We start from the raw sequence: 13192 nt of genomic DNA on the forward strand, positions 1-13192 counted from the left end.
TGGGGATAATAGCTGTGTCTACCCCCAAGACTCTGTGGAAAGCCAATGTGATAATGCAAGCAAACTGCTTCGCCAACAGTCTCGGGTCATAAATGTCAATATTCCTATATGCTGTGCTGAGTTCGCGTTGCAGGACGTGCAGATAATTCCACATCCCTATCCCTTGTCCACACTAAAGATTTACTCTTTACAAGAGATTCCCAGGAACAGAACTGATGGATGCAAAGGGTCTGGATCATTCCCAAGTTCTAGCCAGGAGAGGCAGAATCCCGGCTTTCTGTGTCACTCTGTCCTCTGGGGTAGGACATTGAGTCTTGCTACACACAGCTTCAATGGGTATGAGTTCGGGAAGCTTTCTGCTCAGAACAAGGACTCTTAGCATCTTCTGGGGCCTCCTGGAATAACCCTGAGACGTCAGTTTCGCTCTGTAAATCTGGAACAAGGATCTCGCTCAAGGTGTGGTCAGGAGTGATCAATAGCTAATGGCTGGAGCTGACTTTTGTCCCCTTCATCATGAAAGACCTTTGAGTTGCTTGGCCACTTCTGAGATTCTGAGGAAAATGATAACATGAGGCCAAAGTTCATACCAGTTGGCCAGGCTCCCTCTCTCCAGGGCCTGTGAACTGCAGGGCGGGAGGGAGTGACCAGTCCCATGAGTGTAGAAACAGGTTCACTGGAATTGGGGTCACTAGGGAAGAAGCCATTTCCCCACTGGCCTTTCCATGCACCCACCACAGAAATGCCCCATGAATTGTCTGTCTACTATTTGTTTGTCTGCTAATTGTTTATCTGCTGACATGGGTGAGATTTGGCACCCAGTGAACAGAAGACCCAGGGGTACAGTGAGGGAGGGGATCTTAGGCCAGCCATGACAGGAAAGACGGGGACGAAAAACAGGAGTCAGCCTCTGGGGTCACTCTCCAGCCTCCCACAAGTACTTTCCCAGATGGCTGACTGGAAGTTCTCTGTCCCTGAGCCTGGACATCTGCATTGTGTCCTCAGAAGATTGTATCATGTAGCAAATCAGCTGAAGGAACACAGGGATCTACACGCCAAGTCTTATCTGTTCAGCCTTCTTCTGGGTTCAAGCACAGCCCCCCACAGCTCCGTCCTGCGGAGGAGGGGAAGCCTGAGCTCCTAGTGTGGTGTTCAGGCCTCAGTTTACCTTTGCAGACATCCCTTCCCCAGTTTTCCCCTACTTACAGTCTATAGCAGGCTTCGGGTACCTGAATAGGCTAGAGGCCTTGCTTTGCTACTCTGATAACGTTGTGAAAATTCCTCCTGCCCTTTAAGGTCCAGCTTGAAGGCTCCAACTCTAGAAGTGTATTGTTTCATTTCTGCAGGTTTTTGAATTCCCCAAGTGTCTCTCCATCATTCATTTCTGGTTCCATGCCATACTTATCAGAGACTATACGTTGCATACTTTGAACCTTTTCAGTTTATCGAGATTTCTTTTATGGCCGAGCACTCCGTGTATACTGCAAAACCTTCCTTGGGCTCCAGACAAGAATGTGTGTTCTGCTGGGTGTGGTGGCCCACATCTCTAATCCAATCCCATTACTTGGGAGGCAGAGACAGGCAGATCTCTGAGTTCGAGGCCAGCCTGGCCTACTGACTGAGTTCCACGACAGGACAGGCTTACGCAGAGAAGTCCTCTCGCAAAGCAAAAATGAAAATAAAAACTAAAGTTGTATGAGAAGCAGAAAAACAACTTCAGTCTTTCCATGGAGCAGCAAGCAAACGCCTCCTTTGGAAGCTGATGGTGCTACCATTTAGAGGTTAGCTTTGGAGGTCTAGCTACTCCAATTGACCCAGTCCCCAGTTTAATCCCTGCGTCTCTGCGTGTATTCCTATGTGCAGGGCCTATGAGCACTTGTACATGCACGCCTGTGCACGTATATGTAGGGTCCAGGGGTCACCCTCAGATGTTCTCAAGCAATGTCCACTCTCTTACACTTTTAGGGGCCAGGGCCCCTCAAAGGCCTGGAACTTGAGCTGACCAGGCAGCACCAATGATCCACGCGTCTCTGCCTCCACAGCACGGGAATGGCAAGTGGGCACCATGACACCCAGCTTTTTAGTTTCCTCTTTTTAAATTCAGGTCTGGAGATTGAACTCGGGTCCTTGCGCTTAAAGAGCAAGCGCTATACCAACTGCGCTGGTTCATTTTGTCACCTTGACACCAACCAGGAGGAACTTCAAGTAAGGAATCGATTCCATTGGACTGACCTGTGGGCAGGCCTATGGGCATTTTCTTGATTACTGACTCACATGGGAGGGCCTGGCCCACTGTGGGCAGTATCCTCTCTGGGAAAGTAGCCATGGGATACAGAAGAACTCAAACTGAACAAAGTTTGAGGGCAAGCCAGTAAGTAGCATTCCTTCATGGCCTCTGCTTCAGTTCCTGACTCCAGGTTCCTGCCCTGACTTCCTTCCATGATGAACTAAAATCTGTAAACTGACATAAACCCTTCCCTACCGGAGATGCTTTTGGTCCATGGTGTTGTAGTCATAGCAACAGAAGCCAGACTAGGACTTCAAGGGAGCGATCTCCCCAGCCTTCCAAAGTCACTCCTTTTCAGATCAGCTGGCACCTCCTGCTTCTGACAGCTCCACGCCGAAACCACCCCGGGCACAAGACTCTTTTGAGGGGTTCTGGATGAGTCAGTCTGACTCTATTCAACCAAGCAGTGGTTCCCCCCGCCCCATTTTTGACAGAGCTGCTGTTCTGTGTAGCCCAGGTTAGCCTTGAATCTCTCTGCTTCAGCCTCTGTAGTACTGGGATTCCAGGGGGGCCTGTCACACTTAGCCCTTTCTTCCCTCTTTGTTTCCTGCTTTCTCTTGCTGCCTTTTTTTCTTTCCCACATATCACTATCCTTCCATCCAGCCACGTTGTTCTTCCTTCTTTCATCTTGTCCATTCATTTTTCCCTTCTGACTTTTCTTCTTTCTACTTAACCATTCTTTTGTCTTTCCCCCACCCCTTCTTCCTCACTTCCATCTATCCATTTACCCCCTTTACTGCTTCCTCCACTTCCTGCCACTCCCTTTCCTGTCTCCCCTTTATCTACCCATACCCACCAACCAGGCTCAAACAACCTAAAAGACTGGAGCTCAAAGCAAACATGTTGAGAAAAGGTCTTGTGGTGAGCTGGAGCAAAGGACCCTGGTTTCCCGGCCCCACTTTTCCCACCCAGGACTCTCCAGGGTGGCTAAAGATGTTTCTTTACTTAAATATTTTCATGAAATACCTGGTGTGCTCTATACACAGTGCTAGGTACCGTAGGGGTTAGGGTGGGGGAAACCTGTTCTTCACAGGCCTGGAGACTGACCAGGAGCCTAAGGGGACCACAGTACAGTAGCCTGCGATTTTGAGAGCAAGGGTTCCAGGAGACACTTCAAAATGGCTTCATGGAAAAGTCAATGCTTGGGTGAGTTTTAAAAGACAAGTATTTGGGAAGGGGAGGATTTCAGAATCAAATGTGAAACTGTCCTAGAGATGGGCAGAAGTTTATTGTTAAGATAGCCTGGTGAAAATGTTTTAGACTAATCACAATGATTTCAAAATGATTTAGACTAATTACTGTTTGTCCAAAGCAGTGGCAAATGTCCCTGCAGGCTTTGAGACTGCAAGCCGGTTTTCTATAGCTGGAATCCCGCACTCAGGGCAACCTACAGAGTGAGGGCTTTGATGGGAGACCAACTTCGCCCAAGCCGTGCTGCCGCTTTGCTATCTACATGCTCCTCCGTGGAAGAAGGGTGCGGCCAGAGAGGGTTATGTCAAGTGACATGCGGAGAGGAGGATAGCACGTGGCATATGCAGCTCCAGCTGCGCAGGGAGAGGCAACGGGTGGTGGTGGCACGAAGACACATTTTCCTCTGGGAAAGATGCTTCTGTCCACTGTGAAATAGCCAAACGTGTAACCGTAAGAAAACGACTTGGTCTTTCTTAGCCTTTCGTTTTTAGAAGAGATCTCTCAATATTACAAAGAGAAAGTCAAAATCTGTCAAGAGAAAGGGTCTGAAGTGTATGAAATGCAAGTAGAAGCCACAAAGATGGGCACCTTGAATGTTGCTTATCATGGAGATGTGGGAGGCCGGAAACAATACCAATACAAAAACTAAAATTAAACAAACAAAAAAGGTAGACTACAGGGCCAGAGGAAGTAGCTCAGTTGATACGGTGGTTGCCCAGCACGCAAAAGCCTGTGTCTGAGTTCCAGTACCATATAAAGACAGGTATGGTCTTAACATGCCTGTAATCCCAGAACTCAGGAGTAGAGAAAGGAAGATCAGGAGTTCGAGGCTGGCTGTCGCCTGTTCCCTTCGCTTGCCCTCTTCTTTGGAGGCTGCACTTTGCTTTTGCTGTCTTGCCTGCTAAAAATTAATCTCAACTACTTTCCCACTCTAGAGAATAAACTCAAGGTAATTCTCAATTGTATATTAAATCTGAGGCCAGCCTGGTCTATACATACAGTGTTAGTCCAGCGGGCATAACTTAGTGAGACTCTGTCTCAAAGATACAAAACAAAAACGAACAATGACAAAAATAATTTTAAAATAGAATGCTTAGGATGCTTGTTGGATGGTGACCAACAAAGTCTTCAGGGAAATGTCTGGTGTCTGCCAGCATGTGGGACTGCTATATGCTTTCGGAGGGTGAGTTGAAGCCTGGAGACTGGCCCCAGCTAGCGAGAATCGATGGGCATCCAATCTCATCGAAGTACCAGAATGTAGACGGGAATGTAATGACCCGAAAAGAAGGCCACAATATATTGTGAAATAAAATAATTGGAAGAGGCAGTCAGTGCAATGTCAACCACATGCTAGCGGAAACAGAAGGAGTGCTTGCTTATTGTCTCCGGGTGGTGAAGGGTGGCGAATCAAGGGAGTTCTCCCTTTGCTTATTTGTGCTTCCCTTTCATCCGCCTCTACGGCTTGTACCGTTAAAAAGGATGCGAGATGCTGGATGTGCTTGAACTGAATTTAACTGGATCTGACCAGTTGCTAAAGGAACTGAGTTAGAGGTCAAGAAGCGTTGTCAAGGTCTAGCCGAGCCCGAGCAGCATTGGAGCATTGATTTATGGCCAGTTCCATGACTTTTCCACTTGACCAGAGGAGAGCATCTCCCTGGCAGTGTGTTGAGTGCCTCTGATAGAGCGGCAGAGCCTCGAAAGGCTGGGCCTTGCTGTCAACCCCCTGCCTTCTCTCTCACTCCTTTTTGCTGTTTACAGAAGACAGGCCCTGGCTAGAGAAGAGTTCTGTCCCTCTTCTCCCATTTCAAAGGACACTCACTCACCAGGATTCTTTTGCACGTGAGGTCGGGACCAAGACCATGGGGTTGCTCTAGGCAGAGAATCTTCTCAACAGAATGGGCAGCGAAGCCTCCTGCACGTTGAGCCAGTATAATATGTGACTCACACGTGCAGATAACAACTTTGTGTAAAGGTGTCTGTTGTGTGATAAGGGCACATAGAGGAAGAAACAGATGCAGCAAGAGGTGTCAAATAACACCCAAGGAACTGAGAGGGCGCTTAGAGATCACCTGATTGGTGCCAGGTGACCTGGGAAACTGAGGCATGTGTTAGCCAGACAGGACCAGAAATCAAGGGTCTTTCTTTTCTTAAGAATTTCTTCTGAGTTCCTGTGAGTTTCTTCCTGCTGTGTGCATCTTGTCTCTGGCCTCTGGCTTCTAGCCACTTCCCTTGTGCCATGGCCCTGAAATGGTAATCTGTGTTCCTGCCTCAGTCCAAGAAACCAAAATCAGCTTCTACCCGGAAACTGGAGGACAAGTTAGCCTCTCCCGGCCTGCCGAAGGGAGAAAAAGAACAGCAAGAAGCAATTGAACACATTTGACGAAGTACAAAATGAAACAAGCCAGTGAGGAAATTTTGAAAGCAGAACAAAAATATAATAAACTCCACCAACCATTTTTTCAGAAAAGGTCAGAATTGATTGTCAAAATCCCAAAATTTTGGGTAACCACATTGGTCAACCATCCACAAGTGTCTGCATGGCTTGGAAAGGAAGACGAAGAGCTCAGCGTTACTTGCCCAGAGTGAGAGAATTTGAAGACATTAAATCAGGTTACAGAATAGATTTTTATTTTGATGAAAATCCTTACTTGGAAAATAAAGTTCTCTCCAAAGAATTTCATCTGAACGAGAGTGGTGACCCATCCTCAAAGTCCACTGAAATCAAATGGAAATCTGGAAAGGATTTTGACAAAACGCTCGCGTCAAGTACAGAATAAGGCCAGCAGGAAGAGGCAGCAGGAAGAGCCAGAGAGCTGCTTTACCTGGTTTACTGACCACTCTGATGCAGGTGCGGATGAGTTAGGAGAGGTCATCAAAGGCGACATTTGGCCAGACCCCTTGCAGTACTATTTGGTTCCTGATAATGATGATGAAGAAGAAGAGGCAGAAGATGATGACGATGATGATGATGATTATGATGAAGGCTTGTAAGGCATTGATGAAGAAGGGGATGGAGATGAAGGTGAAGAAGATGAAGATGATGATGAAGGGGAAGGAGAGGCAGAAGATATGATGATGACAATGATGATGAAGAAGAAGGCTTGTAAGGTATTGATGAAGAAGGGGATGGAGATGAAGGTGAAGAAGATGAAGATGATGATGAAGGGGAAGAAGGAGAGGAGGATGAAGACAAGGATGACTAGCACAGAAAACTGCTGGATTCGATGCTCTTTTTTACTTTTTAAGTTTCTCCAGTGCCTGGGATCAAGTTACAGTCATTTCCCCCCTTCCCCAATCCCTCTTGTGCTCAGTCGCCCTGTTTTTGAGGTCTCTACACCATGGTTCTCAACTTATTTTTTTGAGAAGTATCTTGAGCAAAATACAATGGGAAAAGAATCTCTACTATTCTGTTCTAAATTCATGTTTATCCTTTCTTGTCTCAAACAGTGGATTTAACACCACCAGCAGCATGCTATGTGGGGAAAAAAAGAAAAGCCCTCCAACTCCTTTGGCTCTGCTGGAGGCTGGGGGGTGCTAGGCCCCTGTGTAGTAGTGCATAGAATTCTAGCTTTTTCCCTTCTCTGGATATTGAGCTCAGAGATTACACTGTGTCTATGTGAATACAGACAGTTAGCATTTACCAACACGTATCTGTCTACTTTCTCTTGTTTAATAAAAAGAAAAAAAGGGGGTATATAAGTTCAGCAAGGGTGGGTTTGAGGTGTCTGGGGGGGGGTTAAGCGGGCATCGTGACAACATGGCTTCCCTTTTGGCATGTGTAATTGTCATATTTAATGGACATCCTTGCAGTTTAAGATGACACTTTTAAAATAAAATCTCTCCTAACGATGACCTGAGCCCTGCTACTCAATGGCAGAATCAGCAGAACCTGTAGGGTTTTATTTGGAGTTGACATTCTTTGTTGTAACTTTATTCTTAATTTTCTTTTTCTTCTTCTTTTTTTTTTTGGTTTTTACTGGAAGGAAAAGATGCTCATTTTAAATGTTGACATGTACAAGTTGCTTTCTTACAATAAAATTAATGTGTGCACAAAGGAAAAAAAAAGAATTTCTCCCTTTTATTCTTTTCTGCTCCTCCTTCCTGTTCACGCCTATGGGATACCACACATCCCTAGCTGATCTTCCAGTATATGTTACATAAGGCCAGCCCCTTGAGCCATCCTGAGGACTCCAGAATTTAACATGAGCCCTCGGGGCACCATGGAAGAATGATGAAGTAGGAGCACACAGCAAGGGATCTGGATCTCAGATGCCAACAACAACCCTCTGACTGCTGCATGTAGAAGGAACCAGAGACAGTTAGTGCATCCCCAAGGAGACCACGGAGGAGGCTGCTGTGGCTGTTCGAGCAAGAGGAGGCAGTGGGCCTGGACTGCGGCAGCAGCAGCAGACACGGAGGTCACCAGCTCTAGTCCCTATGACTTCTTTGAGTCACATCCATCTCCTCCTTTGCCACCAAGTCAGGAGCCACCTATATAAGATAAGGCCTAGCTTGGGCTTGTGTCTGGTAGGACTCTTTTAGGTGTGGCTGTGTGGGGACCCAACTCAAACCAGCTCATGCGTAATTCTCTTGTGTAGTAGCAGGTGTTTGGGGGATGAATGAATGAACGTCTGAGTGAATGGCTCTTGACTTCTGGACCACTGCTCTTTCTGCCGCACATAATACTGGCTTTGTGCCTAAGTTCCATAATCTTGAATGTTTTTAGAGGCCATCTATTCACATTTGTGCCCAATTCAGGAATATCCTATATGATATACTTGGCAAATACCCATTCAGACTCTCTTTGGAATTCCCCAGAGACAGGAGAATTGCCTCAAAGAGGAATTCAGGGCTGGTGCTGGTGAAATGGTTCCTCAGGTGAAGGTACTTGCTACCAGCACTGCACCTGAGTTCCATCCCAGAGATCCACATATAGAAGAAGAGAACCAACTCCTGAAAGTTGTCTGTTGACCTCCACGAATGTACCCGGCCCACACATATCTGCAAAATAAATAAATGTGTTAAAAAATTAAAAAGCCATTAATCTATAGTAGCAAAACAGCAAACAGGAACTATCTGTATTTTAAACATTAGTTTCACTGAGGTTCAATTTGCATCCAATAAGATGAGTCTGTTTCATTGCATTGGCGTTTGACAAGACTGGGCAGTCCTACCACTCGCACAATGCAGCTTTAGAAGATTGCCATCATATGAGAGATTCCCTGGGCTACTTTGTGGCCAATCTGCTCCTTATTTTTTTTTTTTTACCATAATACTGCTTTTCCTAAAATTTTGTTGAAATAGAATTAGCTCTATATAGTCCTCTGAGTCTGGCATGTTGCACTTAGTGTCATATATTTGAAATTTGTCTGTGCTGTTGCATGTGAGTTGATAGCGTGTTCTTCTATTATTGCAGGGTAGTATTTAATTGAATGGACATGCCACTGTTTGTCTACTCATTCACCAGCTGAAGGACTAGCTTCCAGTTTTTGATTATTATTAATTGGGCCGCAATGAAGATTCTTGCACACATTTTTTTTTTATGTAGACATTGTTTTAGTCTGCTTCCATAAATACCTAGCATGGGATTTCTGTGTCATATAGAAGATAGATATTTAATTTTATTAGAAACTGCCAAACTATTTTCCAAAATGTTTATAGCATATTTCATTCCTACAAATGTTGCACGAGAGTTTAAGTTGCTGCACAAACAATTGGTATGGTTGGTTTGTGATTGAATTCACTGCGGGATATGTATGCAGTGTCGTGCTGTGCTTTTGCAAGTGTACTAATGATTTTTCCATGTACTTACCCGCCATTCATAGGCTACATGCTGTAGTTATGTATGCAGCTGTGCATGCGTGTTTGGAGACCTGGGAGTGGAAAACAGGGCCTCATTCATGCGTGGCATTCAAGTGCTCTGCCACTGAACTGTACTCCCAACCCTAAGTATAGTTATAAAGTAGTGACTGCCCTTTCCTGTGAGTCACACTGTAAGCCCAGCACTTGGGAGGTGGACAGAGGATCAACCATGGCTTCAAATTTAGGAAGCCAGCCTAGGCTACATGAGACATTGCCTCAAAGGGAGGGAGGGAGAGGGGGAGGGAGGGAGAGGGGGAGAGAGGAGGGAGGGAGGGAGAGAAGGAGGAAGGGAGGGAGGGAAAGAAGGAGGGAGAGAAGGAGGAAGGGAGGGAGGAAAGGAGGGAAGAGGAAAAGAGGAAGGGAGAGAAGGAGGGAGGGAGGGGGGAGGGAGGGAGAGAAGGAGGGAGGGAGAGAAGGAGGAAGGGAGGGAGGGAAAGAAGGAGGGAGAGAAGGAGGAAGGGAGGGAGGAAAGGAGGGAAGAGGAAAAGAGGAAGGGAGAGAAGGAGGGAGGGAGGGGGGAGGGAGGGAGAGAAGGAGGGAGGGAGAGAAGGAGGAAGGGAGGGAGGGAAAGAAGGAGGGAGAGAAGGAGGAAGGGAGGGAGGAAAGGAGGGAAGAGGAAAAGAGTAAGGGAGAGAAGGAAGGGAGGAAGGAAAGAAGGAAGGGGGTGAGGGAGGAAATTTTCAAACTTTATCTGGGCATACAGGTACACTTACCTATAATCCCCCAACACTTAGAGGCCAGTCTGAGCTGCATGAGACACTACCTGAAAAATAAATAAACAGGCAGATGAGAAGGTTGGCTCAGTAAGTAAAGATTTCGCTGCTCAAGCCTTAGGACCTGAGTTCAATTGCTAGGGAAAAAATGCAAGGGGAGATCTAGTTTCACACATGTGCAGTACGGCAACACTCCCCCGTCTACTTATATGCTTCACTACTTAGTAATAAGAAATAAAGTTTAAAAATAAGTAAATAAACAAACAAGAAGAAATCTCCCTTTCAGTCGCTGTGTGTTTACAGACAGCTTTCCCTATCCTGCATCCGATACTAGCTGAGAAGCCTGGATGCTAGCAGTGCTAGTCTTGCTGTTTTCACTTCCTGGTGGGGAATGGATACTTTAAAAGGTTTCTCTTGGTGTGCCTGGACATAGGAGGTAAGCCAGACCAAGGGGAAAATGAGCAAAAGCATCTACCCAGCCAGAGGTGATGGTAGGTATTGGAGGTTGGGGTGTGACTCAGTCATGCTGGGATTTGTTTGTTGAATGCTCACTCAGTACCGTCTATGAACCAGGAAGTGCTTCACGGTGGGCCTCCATGACCTATGCAAATATCACCATTTGCTTCCTTTCCTTGGGGTAACTTGTGGTTTTGGTTTTGTTTTTTTTAATTTTTTTTCTACTTAATTGAATCTCCACGATTAAAAAACACCTAGACAGGTTTATGTTGCATGTCCATGTTACTTAACTTTACATGGACGCTTCACTGTGATTTTTAAATCAAATATGCATTTATCCAGCTCTTTCAGGGGTTACCTCACTTGAGTTGTATGATTGATGACAGAGGTCAGGATCACTGTCTTCGCCTCTGAGAGCCAGGGAGCTAAGATCTGGCCCAAAGGCACTGAAAGTAGATGTCTGGATCTAAATCCACGGCATTGTCTAAGTACCACTGGTATATTTTTAGCACAATTTTAGGATTAAAGTACTAACCCTAGTCAGTTAAAATTAAGGTCCAAGGGATTGTGGTTTGGATTATTACCCAGGCTTTTCTAGAAACCTACGGGATCCTGCCTTGGTCTGGAGTGCCCAGGGCTCAGTGGGAAAGTCTCAGCATGAGTCAGAGCCCAGGCTGAGGTTTCCCCAACTGAGGCCATGAGAGCAATGTCTCTGGGCACATTTCAATTGTTTGATCAATCCCTGTTTATTTATTGAGTTCTCAAGCTTCAGGAGCAGTGTGTACTGCTCCAGGCCAGTGTGTCAAGGGTACAAATCTCAGCTCTGTCACTAACAATCTTCCAGGTCTCAGTTTCCCTGTCTGTGAAGTGAGGAATAACACCGGCATCAAAACGTAATAGAAGCACCACAAACAGCAGCGGATGTCTAAGAAGGCGGCCCCTTGAACTCTGCACTTTACTATTTATGAGATTACGAGGAAACACAAGCACTTCGTTCCCTGTTGATGCTATAGTGTCAGTGGGCAAATTACAAGAGGGCTGGTGTTTCTTTTTTTTTTTTCTAAGATTTATTTATTTATTATGTATACAACATTCTGCCTCCGTGTATGCCCACACGCCGGAAGAGGGTGCCAGATCTCATTACAGATGGTTGTGAGCCACCATATGGTTGCTGAGAATTGAACTCAGGTCCTCTGGAAGAGCAGCCGGTGCTCTTAACCACTGAGCCATCTCTCCAGCCCCAGGGCTGGTGTTTCTACTTAGTAATTTCACTAAATAGAAGATATTTTTTTATCATGAAGATCAAATTAAAGGAAATTTTTAGCAGAGAACATTATCTCTAAAATCTAACCTCAAATACATTGTTTCTATTTCTCCATCTTTGTTTTTAATTCGAAAGTTCACCCTCATTTGGGAATTTCATTAAAATCATTTATTATTAAGAAGTTGACAACATTACAAGTACATTGAGTTGGGGATTTTTTTTTTTTTTTTAACAAGCTCTCACTCTGTAGCTCTGGTTGTCCTGGAAATAGATAGATGACTTGGCTGGCCTTGAACTCACAGAAATCAGCTTACCTCAGCTTCCAGAATGCTGAGACTAGAGGCGTGTGCCGCCGAGTCCGAGAGATTACATTTTATACAATCCACAATATCACTGAAGGTTTGCTACGTAGACTGATCCTCACCACAGTGAAGTACTACAGTTACCTCATTTTACAGATGAGGCCCTGAGGCGCAGCTTATACCAACACCTCGCCAACATCTATACAGCTGGCACTTCTGTTATCTGTCGCTTTATTTAAAATATTTCCCCCAGTAAAGCTATTACCATGAACACACAGGAACTTGAGTTTGAATCCCCGGAACCCATGTAAACCTGGACATGGTAATCCCAGGGCTCCTGCAGGTGGGAGATGAGACAGAACTTCTAAAAGCTTGTAGTCCAGCTGGTTTGGGGGACCACAAGTGATAGATAAAGAGACCCTTTATCTATCTAAAAAAGGCGGGCATGCAAGGTTGTCTTCTGAGCTACACTTGTATACCTTGGTACACATGTGTCCGCATTCACAACACACACACACATACACACACACACACAACACACATACGTGTGCATGCATATGTACAACTTGCTCCCAAATTAAGTGGCTTAAAAGCCATAGGGCTGGAGGTATATAGTTCAGAGGTAAAGCACTTGTTTAGCATGTATGAGAGCCCACATTTGATGCCCAGCACTACTAAATAAACAAATATAATTATTTTTAAGAGCCATGATAACCACTTACTAGCTCACGCTGTGGTTTGAGCAGAACTCTGTGGAGTTGGTTTCTATGGTATGGTTGGGCTCTGATAGGGTAGCAGGCCCGGGACTGGAGAACCCAGAATGGGCTCAACCAGATGCCTGCGCCTCAGCAGAAGAAGCAGATATGCCTCAAGGTGCCTGTGCCTTTCTCATCTTCCCAGAGAGCAAAATCACACGTAGCCCAAAAATGAGCAGAGTACATCTTCTGTTGCAGTCTTTGGATCAAAGCAAGTCATAAGGCCTGCTTGGAATTATAGAGGCAAGGTGCAGACCCTACTTTTGATGTCTAGAGGAACAGCACACCCTTGACTGGGGACAATGGTGCTGTGTCTTTACGCCTGGAAAGCCTTTTCTCTCACACACACTTTTAGGGGAGACTCT

At 45.6% G+C, this 13192-nt stretch overlaps 1 pseudogene; it reads left to right on the plus strand.

Annotated features, from left to right (window-relative positions):
- The window catches only part of LOC121440592, a 53090-nt pseudogene extending 46412 nt beyond the window's left edge, over window positions 1-6678 (plus strand).
- The last annotated feature ends 6514 nt before the right edge of the window (window positions 6679-13192 follow it).

This window comes from Microtus oregoni, unplaced genomic scaffold (genome assembly GCF_018167655.1).
Source record: "Microtus oregoni isolate MIOR12 unplaced genomic scaffold, Mior012 000069F_ref0000032, whole genome shotgun sequence".
Lineage (NCBI taxonomy): Eukaryota > Metazoa > Chordata > Mammalia > Rodentia > Cricetidae > Microtus > Microtus oregoni.